General features: G+C 36.2%; 1 protein-coding gene across 2 annotated transcripts in view; it reads right to left on the reverse strand.

Annotated features, from left to right (window-relative positions):
• The window catches only part of LOC149804196 (uncharacterized), a 57,846-nt gene extending 38,149 nt beyond the window's left edge, over window positions 1-19,697 (reverse strand). The window contains exon 1 of one of the 2 annotated variants that reach the window (XM_089937771.1): window positions 19,632-19,697. The gene's annotated coding sequence lies outside the window, so the exon portion shown is untranslated. Of the gene's footprint in view, window positions 1-9,539; window positions 9,693-19,631 lie in introns of those variants that run through there. The other variant, XM_089937763.1, reaches the window with a different exon arrangement.
• Between the last annotated feature and the right edge of the window lie 3,305 nt (window positions 19,698-23,002).

The following is a 23,002-nucleotide window of genomic DNA, read 5'->3' on the forward strand; positions in this document are numbered from 1 at the left end:
ACTGATTTCACGTTCGAGTCCCGATGAAGAATCCAAGATGGAGGACGATGACGTAATCTGTAGTGTTGAAGTCTACAGTTCCTTGTAGAAACAAGAATTATCACTCCGGTTTCCGATAGCTGAATAAAATTCTATACAAAAACTGTTCTTGTTCCATAATATTACATGAGCACACGTATTTTCCAGAAAACAAACAGAATTAATCCTTTTGAATCCAAGTAATTTGAAATAAATCCAAACCAAGTAGTTTGAAATAACTACAATGTCAGGATTTAGATCAACACCTGGTGTTTATAAACTAACAGTCAAGGTCAAAATATTTTCTAACAAATTATCATCTCTAGTGAATAAATTTACATTACAATATCATGTAATGAAAAATATAAAAAAATTAAAACTGACAAACACTTATATTGAAAAAAATATACATTAAATCAGATATAATTAAATCAAATATACATAACACTCCTGTAGAATCCAGATATAACACTTTCTCATGTAGCATCCAGATATAACACTTTCCGATCTGTTTGGTGTATATTTGTAGTAATCTATCATGATTTGTATATACCTTGATTTCGGTCTTATGAATCGGGAATGACTGTAAGGAATAAAATTAATTACTAGGTCGACGCTTGGGTGTGTTTGCTACATACGGATACCTAAACCACCGACTCTAACAATTTATTATTTTATTTTTTTTGGGTGGCATATACATGGTCGAGATAATGTGTGTATGTATGTATATATATATATATATATATATATATATATATATATATATATATATATATATATATATATATATATATATATATATATATATATTATAACTCTCTGTGTCATTTTGAATGCACAGATCAATGTCTACTTTAAGATCATGGCACTCTGCGCTCTGTGCCATCGTTAATGAGAAAAATCGAAATTGTTTCCATATTTAGAATGGCCAAGAAATATCTGACTGGTCAATTTTGTCTGGACAGGGTAAGCACGAATAATGTAAGACTCCTGATGCGGATTACCATGTCTCATTCTTGTATTACCCAACATTGAATAAAAGACATTAAAAATGATGCAGTAAAGTTTCCCTTGCATCCAGATTAAGTTTCAAAGACAAAAAGTGTGTAGCTGGTTATTTGTAAGAAAGAAACCTTGTTTGTATGATGATTCACGCCTTTTTACAGGAAAATACTACATTTTTCGACATCGCATTATTCGAATATGAAGCTTGTAATTGGTTTTATTTATTTACATATCTGCTTACAACCAGAACACTAGTTTTAAGTTCAGTTGCACTACGACTATCTAACTTACATTAGTGGCTAACTTGGACACAAGATATCAAAAAGTCAACAAAGGATACGTTGAATTTTGAATGAAAAGACTGGAAATTTGAGTACAAGTGACCTTTATAAAATCGACTTAATCACACCTTTTGATTTGTCATCCTATGCAAAAATCAAGACACTAAGTTCGATATATATGATATTTTCTGTTTGGATTTGGATGTTATTTTCTATTTTACATTCTTCTTTGGTTAGCATTTCTGGGAGAATCATCAGCGAAACAATGGTTTCTAAACAAAAATATACATAAGAGACTTACAGCAAATAGTAATTGTTAGCAAATTTTAGGTATCGATACCTAGAAGAGATCATAAAAGAGGGGCACCCCATTTACCGGTAAATGTCACTTATTGTCAAGTTTTTCTTGATAACGATTGTTCTTATTTCTGTTTCCTCATTCGATGCAATAAGGGTTACAATAAAAATACGAGTAATTAGATTTAAATACATGTACCTAATTGTTAAGCCTTTAGAAAAAGACTGAGATGATTTGATTTTATCAGCATGACTGAACGATAATTATTTTGAAGAATAATGTTTAGCATATTTCCTCAGCTAATTATCATTATGGAATATTACTGCTGATTAACAAATTAAAATCATAGTGTCCACAAAAAGATATACATGACTGTAAGCAGGTGTGTGTGTGTGTGTGTGATTTTAATTTTAACATTGCTTTAAACAAATTCCAGTCATATCGCTACGATGTCTGCATTGTGGCAGTTTTTAATGATGTCTAGCACTGGGGCACATTGACGTAGTGATGTCTAGCACTGGGGCACATGGACGCAGATATGTAGTATCATGCCCCACCTAGTCACATTATACTGACCACGAGCCGACCAGTCCTAATAGTAATTTCTTAATGCTGAGCGCCAAGCGAGGCAATTGCAAGTACCATCTTTTGTGTGTCGTTTAGATTACAACTTATACAACAATTAATATCCACATGGCAAATTCATATACCACACAGTACTCGCCATTTCATTTTCGGAAAGGGTGCTGCGATTTTCTTTTCAGCCGAGATAGTTGATTTTCTGTTATGTCAAAATAACTGATTGTTCTTTTAAATAATATAATTGACATAATATGGTGATATTTTGCTATAAATCAGAGCAAAATGTTTTTCCAGCTATTGACAGGCGGATTTTTTTTAATTATTTAGAGTCCCTTTCCCCAGAGCTATACACTGATGGTCCATAATACGACTGCCTAATACCGTGATACGTATCACGTATGTTCTGAAATAATGCGGTATACCGTTGTACGCATCGCGTATATTCTGAAATACCGCGGTATACCGTTGTACGCATCGCGTATGTTCTGAAATACCGTCATACACCGTTGTACGCATCGCGTATGTTCTGAAATACCGTCATACACCGTTGTACGCATCGCGTATGTTCTGAAATACCGTCATACACCGTTGTACGCATCGCGTATATTCTGAAATACCGCGGTACACCATGGTACGCATCGCGTATATTCTGAAATACCGCTTTATACCGTAATATGTATCGCGTATGTTCTGAAATACCGTCGTACACCGTTGTACGCATCGCGTATGTTCTGAAGTACCGCGGTACACCATGGTACAAAATTGTTCGTGGTACCCAGCTGTATCTGTGTGTGTGTATGTATGTGTGCGTGTGTGTGTGTGTGTGATTTGGATTTTTAACGTAGCTTTAACAATTTTTCAGTCATATCGCTACGATGTCTACAGTGTGGCAGTGTATAGTGATGTCTAGCACTGGGGCATCATGCCTCAGATATGTAGCATGATGTCCCACCCAGTCACATTATCCTGATCCCAGGCCGACCAGTCCTAACACAAGCCTCTTAATGCTGAACTTCTAGCGAGGCAGCTGTTAGTACCATTTTTGTAAGTCTTTGGTATGACTCGGCTGAGGTTCGAACCCACGAACTCCCGTTTCCGAGGCGGACGCTCTAACCACTAGGCCATCGGAGCAGTCGGTATCCAGCTCTAGTAAACTCGATGCTGTTCCCAACACATGTAAACATCAGCCAAACCATACAAGCCCTTATCTCTTTAGGTGATCTATTGATTAACCGGTAGCCGTCGTTTATCGAGCAGTTCGCTGCAATAACTTCAATTGACAAATCAAATGCATAATTGCTTTGATGATTTGCAAATGTGTTTTGTCTGGTATCTGTGAAAATTAATAGTTTCATTCAAACGAAAGATATGGACCACTGGGAGAAACGCCAAGTTGGCGAGCACCCATTATATGACATATGAAATACGAAAATGAAAAATAACAAAACATGGTATTTGATATTTTTTTAGTTGTGATATTATTTTATCTAAACTTTTAAATACTGTATAATTACAAAGCAGCTGGGACAGTTGCATGATAAATGTTGAAAAGCGGGATGAACACACAAGTCCGATCCTTTGTCGGCAGGATTAAATAAGGCGATTTACTTGCTCAAGAAAGATAAACTTAGCATTACAACTCTTTTAAGGCTCATTGAATAACACGTATTTAAGATAAAAATAAGACAAACTTTATGAATGCTAGCCGATAGAGAAAACAACCACTCCCACCACGCACAATCAGAGGGAGAAAAAAAAAACAATCACAGTAATAACTAGAGGAACAGTAATAGCAGACAGTTTTTTAGTTTGATTCTCATATATGTTATACCGGCTTGTTTTGAATAATTACGAACAGGAACAAAACGGGTCGAAATATAGACCGTCAATTAGGCGTGGCTGAAAATGGCTGACAGCTTAACAAAGCTTCATGGATTTTAACAAAGCTGCTCTTCATTCTATCAATATATTGTATCAAGTTGTCTCACACAGTGGAAATATATTGTATCAAGTTGTCTCACATAGTGGAAATATATTGTATCAAGTTGTCTCACACAGTGGAAATATTTTGTATCAAGTTGTCTCACACAGTGGAAATATATTGTATCAAGTTGTCTCACACAGTGGAAATATATTGTATCAAGTTGTCTCACACAGTGGAAATATTTTGTATCAAGTTGTCTCACACAGTGGAAATATATTGTATCAAGTTGTCTCACACAGTGGAAATATGTTGTATCAAGTTGTCTCACACAGTGGAAATATTTTGTATCAAGTTGTCTCACACAGTGGAAATATTTTAAACACGCTATGGGGCCATAATTCTCTCAACCTAAATTATTCACTTATCCCGATTTGGTTTTGAAAATGATAATTTATTCCTGTAATGACTATTTATGCCTGATTGTGTACATCTAAAATCAGGAAGCACGTTATTGCAAAATGATTGCTGTATATTTTAAGGAACATAAGTATACTCTCATGGAAACATAACTTTAACCGGCATAGTTAAATGTGTGTTATGTAAACCAACCAAAGTTATATTGTCCAAAAGCAAATGAGTTTAACTTTCTTTGAAATGCTTCTTTAGCGAGAATCATGTCCAAGATACAGTCTGAAGAAATTTAAAACTTCAAAACAAATATCCCCATGAAATAATGAATAAAAAACCAGTCCCTTCATCAGGTACGACTAGAGAAGTTGCTAGTCGTGTTGCCTGTTATTAGAGGCCATTTAAAACTAATCGTGTGGCCTGTTGTAAGAGGCAGTTTAAAACTAGTAGTGTGGCCTGTTGTAAGAGGCCATTTAAAACTAGTCGTGTGGCCTGTTGTAAGAGGCAGTTTAAAACTAGTAGTGTGGCCTGTTGTAAGAGGCCATTTAAAGCTAGTCGTGTGGCCTGTTGTAAGAGGCAGTTTAAAACTAGTAGTGTGGCCTGTTGTAAGAGGCAGTTTCAAAACAGTGGTGCAGTCTGTTATATGAGGCAGTTTGAAAATAATATAATGGTGTGGCCTGTTGTAAGAGGCAGTTTAAAACTAGTAGTGTGGCCTGTTGTAAGAGGCAGTTTAAAACTAGTAGTGTTACCTGTTATTAGAGGCCATTTAAAACTAGTCGTGTGGCCTGTTGTAAGAGGCAGTTTAAAACTAGTAGTGTGGCCTGTTGTAAGAGGCAGTTTAAAACTAGTAGTGTGGCCTGTTGTAAGAGGCAGTTTCAAAACAGTGGTGCAGTCTGTTATATGAGGCAGTTTGAAAATAATATAATGGTGTGGCCTGTTGTAAGAGGCAGTTTAAAACTAGTAGTGTGGCCTGTTGTAAGAGGCCATTTAAAACTAGTAGTGTGGCCTGTTGTAAGAGGCAGTTTAAAACTAGTAGTGTGGCCTGTTGTAAGAGGCAGTTTAAAACTAGTAGTGTGGCCTGTTGTAAGAGGCAGTTTCAAAATGGTGGTGCAGTCTGTTATATGAGGCAGTTTGAAAATAATATAATGGTGTGGCCTGTTGTAAGAGGCAGTTTAAAACTAGTAGTGTGGCCTGTTGTAAGAGGCCATTTAAAACTAGTCGTGTGGCCTGTTGTAAGAGGCAGTTTAAAACTAGTGGTTTGGACAGCTATAAGAGGCACTTTAAAACAAGTGGGGTGACCTGTGGTAAGAGCCAGTTTGAAAACAGCGTGGCATGTTGCAAGAGGCAGTTTAAAAGTAATGGTACGTCCTGTTACAAGAGGCAGTTTAAATGTAGTGGTCTGGCCAGTTATAAAAAGCGGTTTAAATCTAGTGTTGTTACAATTAAAATGGGCAGTTTAACAATAGTGGTGTGGTCATTTATAAGAGGTAGTTTAAAACAAGTGGTGTGGCCTGTTATAAGAGACAGTTTGAAAATAGTGATATGGCCTGTTATAAGAGGCAGTTTTAAATGTGTGCTCTGGCCTGCTATATGAGGCAGTTTCAAAACAGTGGTGAGGCCTGTTGTAACAGACAGTTTGATAACAGTGGTGTGGCCTGTTGAAATAGGCAGTTTAACTAAGGGTGTGGCTTGTTGTAAGAGGCAGTTTGAAAATAATGTGGTCTGTTGTACAAAGCAGTTTGAAAATAGTAGTGTTGCCTGTTATAATAGTTATTTAGTTTGTTATAAGAGGCAATTTAAAACTAGTGAGGTGACCTGTTATAAGAGGCAGATTAAAATTAATGGTGTGCATTGTTATCGGAGGCAGTTTGAAAACTAGTGGTATGGTCTATTACAAGAGGCAGTTTGAAAACTAATGATATGGCATGTTAAAAGAGACAGTTCTAAAATAGTGGTGTTGCATGTTGGAAGAGGAACGTATAAACTAGCGGTGTGACCTAATGTAAGACGTACATTAAAACTAGTGATGTGGCCTGTTGTAAGAAGCGATTTTAAATAGTGATGTGGCCTGTTGCAAGAGGCAGTGTGAAACTTATGGTGTGGCTTGTTGATAGAGGCAGTTTGAAAACTAGTGGTGTGGTCTATTGTAAGAGGAAGTTTAAAACTTGTGGTGTGGCAGTTTAAAACATGTCTAGTGGCCTGTTATAGGAGACAGTTTAAAACTATTGGTCTGGCCTTTTGTAAGAGGCAACTTAAAACTAGTGTTTGACCTGTTATAAGAGGCAATTTAAAACTAATGGTGTGTCCTGTTATAAGAGGTAGTTTGAAAAGAGTGGTCTCGCATGTTGCAAGAGGAAGTTTAAAACTAGCGATGTGGCCTAATGTAAGAGGTACATAAAAACTAGTTGAGTGACCTGCTATAGGAGGCAAATTAACACTAGTGATATGGCCTATTGTAAGAAGCAGTTTAAAACTAGTGATGAAGCCTGTTATAAGAGGATGTGTAAAAATAGTGGTGTGGTCTATTGTAAGAGTCATTTTTAAAACTAGCAGTGTGACCTCTTATAAGAGACAGTTTCAAACTAGTGGTGTGGATTGTTCTAAGAGGCAATTGAAAACTAGCGATGTGACCTGTTGTAGGAAGCAGTTTAAAGCTAGTAGTGTGACCTGTTGTAAGAGGCACTATAAAACTATTAGTGTGACCTGTTATAGGAGGTAGTTTAAGACCAGTAGCGTGGTCTCTTGCCAAACGCAGTTTGCAAAAAGTGACGTAACCTGTTCTAACAGGCAGTTTATACTAGGTGACTGAGTTGCTACAACAGGCAGTTTCAAGCTAGTGTTGTGGCCTGTTGCAAAAGGCATTTTGAAAATAATGACGTGCCCTGTTCTAACAGGCAATTTAGAACTAATGGTGTTACTTGCTATAAGAGGCAGTTCAAAACTAGTGGTGTTGCCTCTTATCAGAGGCAGTCTGATAATATTTTTGTGGCCTCTTTTAAGAGGCCGTTTAAAACTAGTGATGTGGCCTGTTAAAGGAGACAGTTTGAAAACAGTGGTATGGCCTTTTGTAAGAGGTAGTTCGAAATTAGTGGTGTGGCTTCTTGATAGAGGCTGTTTGAAACTAGTGGTGTTGCCTGTTGAAAAAGGCAGTTTGAAAACAGTGGTGTGGCCTGTTGTAAAAGGCAGTTTGAAAACAGTGGTGTGGCCTGTTGTAAAAGGCAGTTTAAAACTAGTGGTGTGACATGTTATAAGAGGGAGTTTAAACTTGTGATGTGACCGATTATAAGGGGCAGTTTAATACTAGTGGTGTGACCTGTTATTAGAGTTAGTTTATAACTAGTTGTGTGACCGGTTGTAAGAGGCAGTTTAAACGAATGGTGTGACCTGTTATAAGGGGCAGTTTACAACTAGTGGTGTGACCTGTTATAAGGGTCAGTTTAAAACAATTTATTGTGTAATACAGAAAATTACAAAGAAAATGAAATGTTACACACGTGTCTTATTAAAAAATAAAGAACGAGAATGCACTATAGTCTACCTATGACAATGTAACTAAAACCGTAAAAAGATAAACACTTTTTCACAAATCAATGACAATAGTATATATATTGACTTGATTTTCGACAGCATTCTTACGATGAACGATGAACCTTTCAAAATCTTAAATAAACAGATTGTTGTTGTTGTTGTTGTGGGGTTTAACGCCATTTTTCAGCACACGATAGGTTATACATGGCGGCCAGTAGTAATGGTGGAGAAAGAGCCCGGGAAAACCCCAGAAAAAGCTACCGACCCACGAGAAGCTACTGGCAAGCTTTCTCACATATCCACATTGGCTGAATCCGAGACTCGAACCGGCGCAGAGGTGAGATGGCAGAGATCCGTAACGGAGAGCGCTTTAGACCACCCTTAAATAAGCAGATAACGAACCATGATTAATCTCATTAGAAAAGTGTCATCAAAAGTACATCCCCTGTAAGTTTTGTAAAAAATGAAAATAAATATTTATTCATATAACAAAGAAATCGTAAAAAGTGTGCTATGATGGAAAAGTGTATTTTTTTTAAAAAAAAATCCATCGATTTTCATTGTGTCAATAGTGACTGCTTTCGTTCTAAAAACCTTGAGCGTTACTGGTAGTGGCCTGGAAACCTTTTGGCAGTAACTTTAACAAAGGAAAGAAGTTTTGGGAGATTATATTGGTATTTTAATCACGAAGATTCATCGTTTAAGGTCTTGAATATATCGGCTTAATTCGAACGCATTGATAAATGCGTCAACAGCGAGTTTGTTATATGATTTAATCGGATTTGATAAAGCAATCAAATTTAATTTGATAGGAAACGTTCGTGTACATTTAACAAAACTATTCAGGGTGGTGCGAGTTTTCATAAACTGCACAAATGCTGTTGTTATAGTATGGATTTTTGTGTCAGTGTTAATGAAATATATTCTTTATTTAACAGATGTATGAAGAAACGGTAAAGACACCGTGTTATCGATAAAATCTGAATCCACGGACGACTAGATGCTTAGATTAACTGAACGTAATGGACTTTAACAATTCGCGCCTTCTTCAGGATTGATTTTAACTATTACCTAAAGGTCGATACTTTTTTCCACACGGGCTACAATTCTACAATGCCATTTATGGCGTTTCTTTGTAGTTTAGACGATAAATTCGTCAACTGTTGTAATTTTTGTATTCTACTTTACACTCACAACACTGACGTGTCATATATAGGTTACTGTTTTGCAGTTTATAAAATGTGATAAATTAAATACTGAACTTTAATTGTCAAATCATTCGTTCATGAACGTAACCATAACAACATTTCAATGTTAATGTGTTTAAGGTAGGTTGCCCATTATCAGTACTAAGCTCTGCACACTTTACCATAGAGTTGGCAACGAATCATTTTGATTCACAGTTTTTATGGGGGTGGGGGATATTTATTTTAACGGCAATTTAAATACACCATTGGATATATAAGGGTGAGGAAATTAAATCTAAATGCCTTACCCATGGACGAACCGAGGCAGCCGACTCGGGATGGCCTGGGTGGGTATCGAACACGCTGGCCGGGTATATAACCCGCAAACGTTGGATCACGAGTTTAACGATCAACCTATTGAGCAACAGCAGCTCCCAAGACACAAGGCTTTCGGTTTGGCACGTACTGTCGTTGAAAATGTTATTGACAGTGAGAATTGTTATTACAATTTAAATACAATTTATCATTTTCTTCTTAAGTGTATGGTATTTTCATGTCAATAGCCATCAATACAATGTCACGTTCGCGATAAGATATAACAAATACCCAACCATGAACATAAAATATGATATTTAAATAGAAATGTGTGTTTGTATAGGATACTGACGTCCACCATAGTGCAAGAAAACTGACCGAAACTCGATACTTAAACAAAGTGCTAGGAACGAAGGAACCTGGACAATTGAATGGACATGGATAATGTTCATATTATATGCCATAACACTGTACAGGTACACTGTACAGGTACATGAAAAACATGATGATACATAACAAAATAATGACGTTTCTCAACAGACTGCTTATAAATCTCTCAATCCAAAATAATGACGTTACTCAAACAGACTGCTTATAAATCTCTCAATCCAAAATAATGACGTTTCTCAAACAGACTGCTTATAAATCTCTCAATCCAAAACAATGACGTTTCTCAACAGACTGCTTATAAATCTCTCAATCCAAAATAATGACGTTTCTCAAACAGACTGCTTATAAATCTCTCAATCCAAAATAATTACGTTTATCAAACAGACTGCTTATAAATTTCTCAATCCAAAATAATTACGTTTCTCAAACAGACTGCTTATAAATCTCTCAGTCCAAAATAATGACGTTTCTCAAACAGACTGCTTATAAATCTCTCAGTCCAAAATAATGACGTTTCTCAAACAGACTGCTTATAAATCTCTCAGTCCAAAATAATGACGTTTCTCAAACAGACTGCTTATAAATCTCTAAATTATATATAAAAGTCCAATAAAGTCGCATATATTACAAGTACCTTGAAACAACTAAAGTATATACACGAGCAAAATGTTATAGATAAGTAACTGAACTTCGCCTAACAACAAGAGCATAACGGATCTGTATAACTGCTTTTAACATTGTCGGAAATAATCGCAGAATCTAAGACATTGTGTCAACACTTAGTTTCCTTATAAATGACTATAATACATCATTTTATTCTCGTCTATAATCTGTGTTAAATCACCACAAATTTGCTAATCTCTAATAGATGTTATAAACAGGCAATTTTTTATACGCTGAAACGAGTCAGTCAACTCAGAAAGTGCAACCATTGGTCACAGTCAAGGATTATACGTTCTGATGCAAAGAAATGTAAAAGTAAATCGTGACGCCGAACCTAAGTGTATGCCAATAATATCTGAATCTCAGTTACAGGGATCGCGAGAAGGAGTCGGCATATGAAAATAAAGATCAATGTTACACATTGTACACGGCCATATTTAGGGGTAGGCGACCCAGGAGACTGCCTGGGGCGTCGGCTTTAAGGGGACTTATATGACAAGTATACATTATGCATGTAAATCGTGTATCAAAGTCGAGAAATGGACTACAAAGGCAAAATAAGATTGCCAGTTTTACAGGAAAAGTTTCGTCTCGTAAGATAAAGCGACAACTATCTCGTATGCGTGTGTGTGTGTGTGTGTGTGTGTGTGTGTGTGACTTGGATTTTTTACGTAGCTTTAACCATTTTTCAGTTATATCGCTATGACGTCTGCAGTGTGGCAGTTTATAGCGATGTCTAGCACTGGGCATCATGCCGCAGACATGTTGCATGATGCCACACCCAGTCACATTATCCTGACACCAGGCCAACCAGTCCTAACACTAACCTCTTAATGCTGAGCGCCAAGCGAGGCAGCTGTTAGTATCATTTTTGTATGACTCGGCCGTGGATCGAACCCACGACCTCAAGCATCCAAGGCGGACGCTCTAATCACTAGGCCACCGGAACGGTTTATCTCACCTGCAGTGGCATAAGTTTGTGAAACTATGTAAGAAACTTTCTTCGAAGACAAATGACTGAAGCAGTGGTCTGCTTCATATTTGATTATATGTTCTACTTTGTCCAAGCAATGTATATGAATTTGCCTGACGTCAATTACCTATACAGTCATGATCAAATATGTGCTGGGTTTAAATGATTTCTTTTTCAGAAGGTATGCGATTTAAAAACGTTCTCTTGTAATTTAATTAATCACTGTAAATTGTAAGCAGTTTATACCACATTAGGTACTAAAAATAGCTTCCTTTCAAAATACAAATCCACTTTATCAATGAAATTAAATCACCATAAAGGGGTATATACCTAAAATATGTTTGATGTTATCGAAAAATTACCCACAATCCTTATCTTCTTTTGCATTATTTGCACTGTTCATCTAAATCGAACAAAGACAGTCTGATCGTGAATAACGACCGCTGGTATTCAAAACCAAATGCATATTCGCATGAAGAAACTCTGTGTGTGTGTGTGTGTGTGTGTGTGAATACATGTATGTATGTATGCGTCTGACGATTCCACAATGAGCCAGTGGGGCCCCGAGTGGCCGAGTGGTCTAAAGCGTTCGCCGTTACGGATCACTGCCATCTCACCTCTGTCTGCGCCGGTTCGAGTCTCAGATTCAGCCAATGTAGATATGTGAGAAAGCATGCCAGTAGCTTCTCGTGGGTCGGTGGTTCTTTCCGGGGTTTTCCCGGGTTCTTCCTCCACCATTAATACTGGCCGCCATATATGGCCTATCGTGTGCTGAAAAATGGCGTTAAACCCCACAACAACAACAACAATGAGCCAGTGCTTCCCGATGCACTAAAGTTAATCCTCCCTAGCAAACCTGTAGCCGCCTACCGGAGACCAAAAAGCTTCAGGGACAACCTAGTCAGGGCGAAGCTAATGTCAATCACTAATCAAGACCACCCTAGTCAATCTGGCCCATGTGGTGATAAAAGGTGCAAAACCTGTCAACAAATGACAGAGACCAGGACATTTTCTAGCAAAGTGACTCGAGAAAAAAAATAAACATACATGGTCCAAACAAATCGTGCAACAGAGCATGTCATTTATCTCATCACATGTAAGATCTGTCGCCTTCATTATGTCGGAGAAACTGAAAACTACACAAAATGATCAACCTTCATAGATCTGAATGGATAACAAAGAAGCTGTACAGAAGCCCGGTCTCAAAACACTTCTCCTCCCTTGACCACACTTTCAATGACGTAACACTTATTGCACTTGCTCACAACCCCAACTTGAGTCCCCAAACCAGCAAAGAAAAGGAATCTTACTGTTATACGCCGCCTTAGAACATTGAAACCAAGCGGTTTGAACCAAGAAGACTTGAAACAGACATCCATGCACAAATAAAATTATCTTTTGCAGTCGACACATATTCTTTTAAATAAATCTTTAAATTTGCTTAATAGCCTATGGCTACTATAACAATGAAATATCCAGGATATAATCTGCGCTTACATAAATTTACATAAAATAACAGATGTTATGGCTCATCAATTTATAGGTCAATACAAATATTTACCAGTATCAGCAAGAAGCTGAAATAAACTAGTTGTAAAGTTTCGAATACATAACCGTTTTTCTGTTTTATTTGTTTGTCTTGTCCATGCTTTGCATTTGCCTTTGAAAAAAACTCATTAAAGAGTCGAAAGCGCTCAATCTAGCTAGACTATATATATATATATATATATATATATATATATAGAGAGAGAGAGAGAGAGAGAGAGAGAGAGAGAGAGAGAGATCAGCATCGTTAGAAACAGTAACTACTTCAACAATGGAGGAAATGATAGCATGTAGAATAGATGTCGTTGTTGTTGTTGTTGCTGTTGGGTTTAACGCCATTTTTCAGCACACTATAGGCTATGCATTGCGGCCAGTATTAATGGTGGAGGAAGAACCCGGTAAATCACCGGAAAGAACCACCGACCCACGAGAAGCTACTGGCAAGCTTTCTCACATACCCACATTGGCCGAATCCTAGGCTCGATCCCACGCAGACAGAGGTGAAATGGCAGTGATCCGTAACGGAGAGCGCGTTAGACCACTCGGCCATTCGAGACCCCAGAATAAATGCCAGAAAGTGAAATTTGTGTAGGACGCATAATCATCTTAGTACAATTGGATATACACGCATTATTATTATTATTATTATTATTATTATTATTATTACTATTATTATTATTATAAAATGAAAATATCACAATCCTTTTTTCCGATAGAAGCAAGCCATAAACCTAAATCAAGATTGGTTGTAATAAATACATAAAATCTGCATTTTCTATATTCTTTCGTGAGACCGTTTTGGACGGTGCTGAAAAGTAATCTGCGCTTACTATTCACATTCCCCTTTGTTTTATTATGAACCTGACATATTCAAGTAACTAAACATGAGATGTATCATTATTTACGCCCAAGCGTACCATTATTTGAAAATACTGAGACAATCCCAGCCCAGGCCGATAAATCAACCCCTAACCCATGATGATATTGATTGGTGTTGAGGGGCTGATATAGCCTATTCATTATAACCTGCACATTCAGCAGCTAATTTTGGATGCATACTTCGGTGTATATTTTATACACCTACCAGTATGTCTCGCGATGTGGAGCTACCGTCGGCTGAATGGTTCCTTTGGTGATATGCACATTATATTTCCGTCGCAAATCCTGTGTTTGGTGACTTGTAAATTCACGTGGAATAGCAAAACCCATTTTGAATTTCGTACTAGATATGGCTGTTACCAATTACCGGTATGTATCCAAGGCGTACACAGGTTTGTTCCGGAAAGATCTGCATGCAGTACAAGTTCACATTTTAGTGAGCAGGTGATATCAGTCCCACATATCGTCCATCAATATCAACACAGATTTGGGAGGGGGAGTTGATTTATCTGACTAGTCTTAATCTACTTCATACACGCATATAAATACCAATTTAAAAATTGATGAACTCAGCAAATGCAAATTTATCGATCAATTCGGACCTGCCAACAAACAGCACCACGATATTCAACCTGAATCTGTATGAATATCGCATCAGACTGGTGTCTATGACTATCGTGCTAGCTATGATAAAAATAATTTGATCACTGTATACACTCTTTTATAAATCCAATTGCAAGTCGCAAGATATGACGTCACATAATGAAGTGGCATCTACTGATCTATAGAGAGATTGTTAGGAGTAATCAGTAAAACAAACAACACACACATTGAATTGACAGAGCATCATGGGGCGGCAGATCAGGGTCTATGTTTCATGCAGTTTGATTCTACTGATAACATGATTCCCAAATCACTGGGTATGAATTATTTGATCATATTTTGGAGAGCTTCTGTATCGTCGACAATTATTTTTTCTAACTAACTATTAACATGAAAGTCACGAAATTTGTTTTAAATCATGTGTCTGTCTTTATAAGCAAAATCAATATTACTGGTAACCCGAAACGATAATTTTCTCAAATTAATGACGTAAGCACCTTTTGTGTTCAACTTTTTAATCAAACGCAAGTTATAATTAATCTCGACAATATATGAATAACCGCAGTCTCAGTGAACTATACTATCGTTATCTGCTATAAATCTAGGATACTACGTTTATTGGAATAGTCTTCCTGCTTTTTAAATAGTTATGTTCACGCGTAATTTAATAACTTCCCGCAATACTTGAGTACATATAAGTGATACTATAACACTATAAGTACCATTTCATAATACAGGTATATTTTAATCAGCAAGATTAAATAGTCATACGGATATTAAAGCCTTCAAGCGATAATCAAACAAACTTTCAGCATATTATAGACATTTGTAAGATCAATAATACGTTTTAAAACCATCATCATGACCGTAAAATGAGCTTGCCAAAAATAGAACAGGTATTACGTAAAAGGCATAAAATAGTTTAATTCATGTGAACCATTCACTTCAGCGATTCAAACTGATAGCAAGAAATTTAATTTATACGACAATAAGAGCTCTTCTTGTTTGTCCATAAATTTTAAATATGGAAATGAAACTTAATTATAATTTTGAATGGATGTAGATGTTTGCATGTGAGCAGTAGTGAAAAAGTACATGAATTTTGGAACAGAGGCCTTGAAAATAATCAAGAAAACACATAGATGCAGAAAAGGTACATCAAGTTTGGAATAAAGGTACGTGAAGTTTGGAATAGAGGCCTTGAAAACAATCAAGAAAGGACATAGATACAGCAAAGGTACATGAATTTTGGAACAGAGGCGTTGAAAACAATCAAGAAAGCACGAAGATACAGAAAAGGTACGTGAATTTTGGAATAGAGGTTTTGAGAACAATCAAGAAAGCATATAGATACAGAAAAGGTACGTGAATTTTGGAATAGAGGCCTTGAAAACAATCAAGAAAGCACATAGATACAGAAAAAGTACCTGAATTTTGTAATAGAGGCCTTGAAAACAAGCAATAAAGCAGACCGATACAGAAAAGGTTCGTGAATTTTGGAATAGAGGCCTTGAAAACAATCAATAAAGTACATAGATACAGAAAAGGTACATGAATTTTGAAATAGAAGCCTTGAAAACAATCAAGAAAGCACATAGATACAGAAAAGGTACATGAATTTTGAAATAGAAGCCTTGAAAACAATCAAGAAAGTAAATAGATACAGAAAAGGTACCTGAATTTTGGAATAGAGGTTTTGAGAACAATCAAGAAAGCACATAGATACAGAAAAGGTACGTGAATTTTGGAATAGAGGCCTTGAAAACAATCAAGAAAGCACATAGATACAGAAAAAGTACCTGAATTTTGTAATAGAGGCCTTGAAAACAAGCAATAAAGCAGATAGATACAGAAAAGGTATATGAATTTTGGAATAGAGGCCTTGAAAACAATCAAGAAAGCACGAAGATACAGAAAAGGTACGTGAATTTTGGAATAGAGGCCTTGAAAACAATCAAGAAAGCACATAGATACAGAAAAGGTACCTGAATTTTGGAATAGAGGTTTTGAGAACAATCAAGAAAGCACATAGATACAGAAAAGGTACCTGAATTTTGGAATAGATGCGTTGAAAACAATCAAGAAAGCACATAGATACAGAAAAGGTACGTGAATTTTGGAATAGAGGCCTTGAAAACAATCAATAAAGCAGACAGATACAGAAAAGGTACATGAATTTTGGAATAGAGGCTTTGAAAACAATCAAGAAAGCACGAAGATACAGAAAAGGTACGTGAATTTTGGAATAGAGGCCTTGAAAACAATCAATAAAGCACATAGATACAACGGGAATTTGAAACGTATGACGTTTGTTCACGTGAATGTTAGCTAAAATTAATCTTTTGGGCTAGAAACTCTACTGGTTTACTATGTTCGATAAAAATAGAAAGACTCAGATAAAAGTAATATATGTTTATTTGATACGGCAATGTTGTAATTTTAACATGTTCACCTGTGAAATATGCGTTTGTCAGTTGCCTATGACGGAAATGAATAATAGATCTAACTGACATAGTCCCTCAAGCATCTGCATGTAAAGAAAGAAAAGGTCAAGGAATTAGAGTTTTGAAGAGCAAGTAAATCTGTATTTGAAGAAGAACATTTTTTTTTTTACAGAAAGATACCAGAAATAGAATCACTTCAAAAATATTTGACATTTCCTCTGCATAAAACTAATATTAATTATGGTAATGAGTTTTGACCCGTAAATATATCAGAAATAAACGTGACGTCATTGTCAACCCATGAATAGCAGTAGACAAATGAGACCAAGTACAAATGCAAACTTAGTCATCTAATCGTGGTTGCATTAAGGATACGGAAAGAAAGAAAGGCACGTATAGAATGATATGATCAGACTATTGTTGTTTTGAAATATGAAGCAGAACTTTTATCAGTTTACATAGGAATCAGGGTAATTTAAATATCAGTTCCAACAATTTTTTTAAAATGATCAGTATATCAACATTTCTGATCTTGATTAATTTATTAAATTTGTATGCATTGCCTTTTTAAGATATTTCTTACTTATGCAGCCATTTTTGCAGCAAAATAGTAACAATATCAAGATAAAGTAATCCATTACCTATACCTATGGAGGCACACAATTCAAGTTTTTTGGCTGATATGTCAAAATTATGCAGTCTTCCAATTTCAATGGCAAGCATATTATTCGCTATGTTAAAAAAGGTCCGAATGAAAGGACTTTTTGAATATATGAAAAGTTTCACTTTTAGAGGTATCAAAAAGGACTAGATTGCCAAGTTTGTGCTTATTGATATTTCAATCTGATTGTAATCAATTGATTTCTTTTTCCAATCAGTGGGGCTGATAATTGAGATAACCATACATTTGTATTTAGACACAAATCATACACATTTTATTTAATAAATGAAAGCCACTTAAAATTAAATGCACCACCTGAAGTATCGTGTAACGTATTTCATGCAATAATTATAACATGTTTTACATGTAAGTATTTTTTAATCCAGTAACAAGCCTAGCCCAAAATATCATGTTCTACTATTGAGAACAATGCACTTGAAAGGATTGTTATTCGCCATGATTTGTATTCTTTATATATATATATATATATATATATATATATATATATATATATATATATATATATATATAGAGAGAGAGAGAGAGAGAGAGAGAGAGAGAGAGAGACAGACATACAGACAGACAGACAGACAGACAGACAGAAGGACGGACGGACAGAAGCATAGTATGTGGCTCTTTTTCTTTATTCAAAAACGCTTTTCTTGAGAAATCGGTTTGACATTCAATAAAAGGGACTAAATATGACATTGCATGTCGACTATGATCAACAGGCGAGACATATCAATTTGTAAAACAAAATAACTAATTACACCAATATTTCAACAGATTTTAATTGCGGTCTCCTTCTGGTGAAATGATTGTGAGTATCGATCCTTACCACGCCAGGTTATGATGACAGGCATATACAGGTGTTATCTATGCTGGGTATTTTTTTTTCTCTTGCACTTAGAATGCGTGTTTGCTTATCTGATCGAATGCAAAATTTACAATAACAGAAGTTGTTAAAGACTTGGAAATATGCACTATCGTTCTCATTATTTTATTTCTATTTTTGGAAAGCGAAGGGGAATAATTGATGTGACTCAGTTCAACAATCCTGGTTTTGTTTCTAAACAAAAGTTCGGTATGCTACTGTAAAGATTTTATTCTCTGTATCAGTGCCATGAATAGATATATTTCAACGTGGATCGTAAAACTAAGTTTGGCATATACGTACATCCGTTCAAATTTATTCATCCCAATGATTCTGACAAGGTATCGTTTTATGTTGTAAACGAGGCCAACTTCACAACATGTTCATTATTTTCTGCATATAGCCAGAGTAGAGAACATTTAGAATATATGAAGCCAAAGAATAGATGTAAATTTCAGTTTGCAATAATAAATAAAATGGAAGATAATTGTTTAGGATTTGTTTTTCTCGCGTGACTTACACAGAACATGTCTAATGCATGACTTACACAGAACATCAGAACATGTCTAATGCGTGACTTACACAAAACATGTCTAATGCGTGACTTACACAGAACATCAGAACATGTCTAATGCGTGACTTACACAGAACATGTCTAATGCGTTTTTGAGTCAAAAATATTACATTACTTACTGCTTTAAAGTCCAGCTGTTGTTAAAACATCATTAACATGATATTCTGTTAAATTCGAGGACTGGAGCAAGGCATAAATGATATTTCCCTACCCCCTATTCTTATTATAGACAATTAATGCAATAAAAAAGATGAATCAAACCTTACAAAAGACCCCCCACCACGACCGCTTTGTTTAAGTACCTGAATAAGACCCCGTCCACCCGGATCCCTTTGTTTAAATACCTGAATAATATTGTGTCGATACCTTAAATATATTGTAGATAGATGATACATAAGGAAGTACACGTACACTCAACGAAACAGAAACTTAAAAATTAATATTATTCCGATATTTTAAGATCTAAAACTGATTCTTACCTTCTTTCATATGCATTCACGACAGAGCTGAAACGTTCATAAAAGGACTATCTACTTAGACTAATCCTATATTGCTAACTTAAAGTGTCACTTAACCTTGGAACAGTCAAAAGGTCCAATACACAGTCTACACTCCAGGTCAAATATATCGCAGTGGAAAATAAAACAAAAGTATCGACCGTTTATCACCCAGATGCATGTGACTTTTGTACGGCATGATTTATCAACCAGATACATATACTTTTTGTACGATAAAAACAATTATAAACTTTAGGAGGAAAATAATGCATTTATAATTTGACCTCGGCCTCATAACTGTGACCCAAATGAAAATGGACGATTTTGAAAAGGGTACACACTCAGCTCAGCTTGAAAATGAATGTGTGATTGTGATTTTTAAAATCAAATGTATTGTCGAACTTGAAAATATGTAATGTATTTATATGGTTTCGGAGTTAATTCGTTCAAATATGAACATACGAGAGAATTATAGCTGTTACTGTCTTCGTTATGGCTATTCATATATTTCACAGTCGGGGTAGGATACATTTCTTATGATTCCGCCTGAAACTCGTTGCCACAAGTTTAAACATTTTGCAAACAATACACTTCGTGGTCAATAAATAGTTTCCGATGCTATTGGTTGGTCTTAACTGCACTTGTAGCACTTGCTTGGCAACAACTTGCTGAGCAATGTCATGTAGATGCCATTCCCAAGGATATACATGGTCTGGGAAGGTATCTAAACCGGGACCCTTGTATTACGCATCTTCGCTAGCCAAGGTTCCGATATGTTAACCCTATATACTCAGTGGCTGATCGAGCAGATACTTTAGTGTTCTAGCGACATCTATTGGATTTCATCAGTTGCCTCCCTTGCTATGTAGTGCCAACTCACCAATAGCGTGTAACAGCGGTGCATTGTATATCGGCCCGAAAATGGTGGAGGCATTCGACTTTAAATGGATACTTTGTAAGTTCAGCATCGTGCCAGAGAGAAGCCATTACAGGTGTATTTGAGATAAAGGCCGCATCCAATGAAATTCACGGACCCGAAGCACAGAAATATATGCTCGATCCGCCAAGGTGTAGATAGGGTTAACATATCTGAACCTTGGCTAGCGAATATGGTATTACGAGCCCTAGAGAGCTTGAGAAGTATTGGTAACTACAGTTATATCAACGCAGTCACATTATCCGGAATGGTGACACACTACCTCTGTCATTATTTCGAACTGGGGACCCGGAAGGCCTCGTGGTGGCGCTCGACTTTACTCATACATCTTACCTCTGTGCACGTGAGTTCGAGTCCAGACTCAACCAAAGTGGGTGTGTGAGAAAGCTCGCCAGTATCTTCCCGTGGGTCGGTGATTCTTTCCCGCGTATTCTTCGCGTTCTTCCTCCACCAACATTTATACTGGTTGCCATGTATAGCATATAATGTGCTGAAACTGGCTTAACCCTTCCCACCCACCCACCCCCCAAAAAAAAAAAATTCAAAGCGCACAATCTGTTTTGAACTGAATATGGACACTTAACTATTTGATACAGGTATAGTAAATGTTCACCATGCATTATTTGTTGTCCCATATATTTATGCTCTAGCAAACCACGCAGCGATAAAATTGACTAGCTATTTACCGTCTATCAATAGAAGTTGTTGACCGCATAACATCGTCAAAGCGATGATTACAGGCAACTGGTATTTTACAGACCAAGCGTTTATTTCACATACTGATAACAACCTCTGGTCACAATACAACCGTTAAGTTAAGATTATCTCCTTCCAAGACGCGTTTTTTGCTCTTTAAGTAAATTTCAATATGGCAACTTTGATGGACTGTATGTATATCAACAGAAAGGACAAATACACATTTAACAACATCGATGAGGAGTAATATATACTTGTGTTGATTTTCAGTGATATCTATTACTGTCCAGCAGTATTAAATGTGTCTAACTCACGGTTTACAGTTGCACTGTATGAACTACATGTGCACGCAAAGAGTTGGACGCGAAACGCAATCGTATTTGTGAATTAAAAGATAAAATGTCAAAGTCATTAAGATCTGAACAACAGTGAGTTGTCTGTCAACATCTTTATTACGCCCCTTAACAGTTTGCTCTATATACGATCAATTTACGTGCATCTTAAAATGTTTAGACTGGTTCTGTAATATTATCTTCCAGTACACACCATTTAATGTTGCAGACTAACGAGTATGTCTTGTGGACACAAGTTCCAAAACCAGATTACAATATTTACCTTGCACAATATTCCGTCAACCTGGTCCAAGTTTTAGAGTTCGACAATTAGTGGTACGGTTGTCTGCTTCCATCTATTTTCTTTAAATCTTAGTATTTCACAAGTTACAGATATTCTGTAATTTGCAAGCTTTAATCACCAATGATTCATAGCGAGAAAAATTATTTTTTTGTTTGTTTGCAGTGATTAATTCACTGTCAAAATATTTTATTACAACTGAAACTTCCAGATATTTTCTACTTGAAAACTACAATACAAAATATTAAAAAAAAAATATCCCCTTCATCCCCTCTCCCACCGAAGCTTACTCCTTAGAAATAACTAAATGTTACCTGTACATAATAACAGCCAGGCGTCGGCAAGTTATGTTTTACTTTCTTTGGATGGTTGTTTATAAGCGCGCATGTGTGAATAATATGGAATAAATAGTCTTCTTTCATAATCGACAGTAATTAAAGATAACGCCGATTATCTTTTTATCTCGCTGATTGTGTGTGTGTGTGTGTGTGTGTGTGTGTGTGTGTGTGGTTAGAATTTTTAAATTAGCTTTAACAATTTTTAAGTCATTTTGCTAAGATGTCTGCAGTGTGGCAGTTTATAGTGATGTCTAGCACTGGGGCATCATGCTGCAGACATATAGCATGAAGTCCCACCCAGTCACATTATCCTGACACCAGGCCGACCATTAACATTAACACTTAATGCTGAGCGTCTAGCGAGGCAGCTGTTAGTACAACTTTTGTAAGTCTTTGGTATGATTTTGCGAGGGTTCGAACCCACGACCTTCCGATTCTGAGGCGGACGCTCTAACCACTAGGCCACCGGAGCGGTCTATCTCGCTGAATGAAAGCTAGGATTAAGATGTATTTTTGATGTATATGAACTGAAGGCAATATTATACTATTATAACTGAACAACCTTCCTAGATCTAATACTGAATATCAATTTTCTTAACTGAAAAAAACGGATTTAAAATAGAATGACAACTAAATATAATAACAATATTCTGAGGACAATACCATCTGATAGTAACCCATTGATGGAATCCAAATGTTGAGTGTGTCATGCATCATTAAAACAAAAAGGAAAGACACATATGGATTTT

This window comes from Sinohyriopsis cumingii, chromosome 2 (genome assembly GCF_028554795.1).
Source record: "Sinohyriopsis cumingii isolate HCF-2022 chromosome 2, ASM2855479v2, whole genome shotgun sequence".
In the NCBI taxonomy this organism is placed as follows: domain Eukaryota; kingdom Metazoa; phylum Mollusca; class Bivalvia; order Unionida; family Unionidae; genus Sinohyriopsis; species Sinohyriopsis cumingii.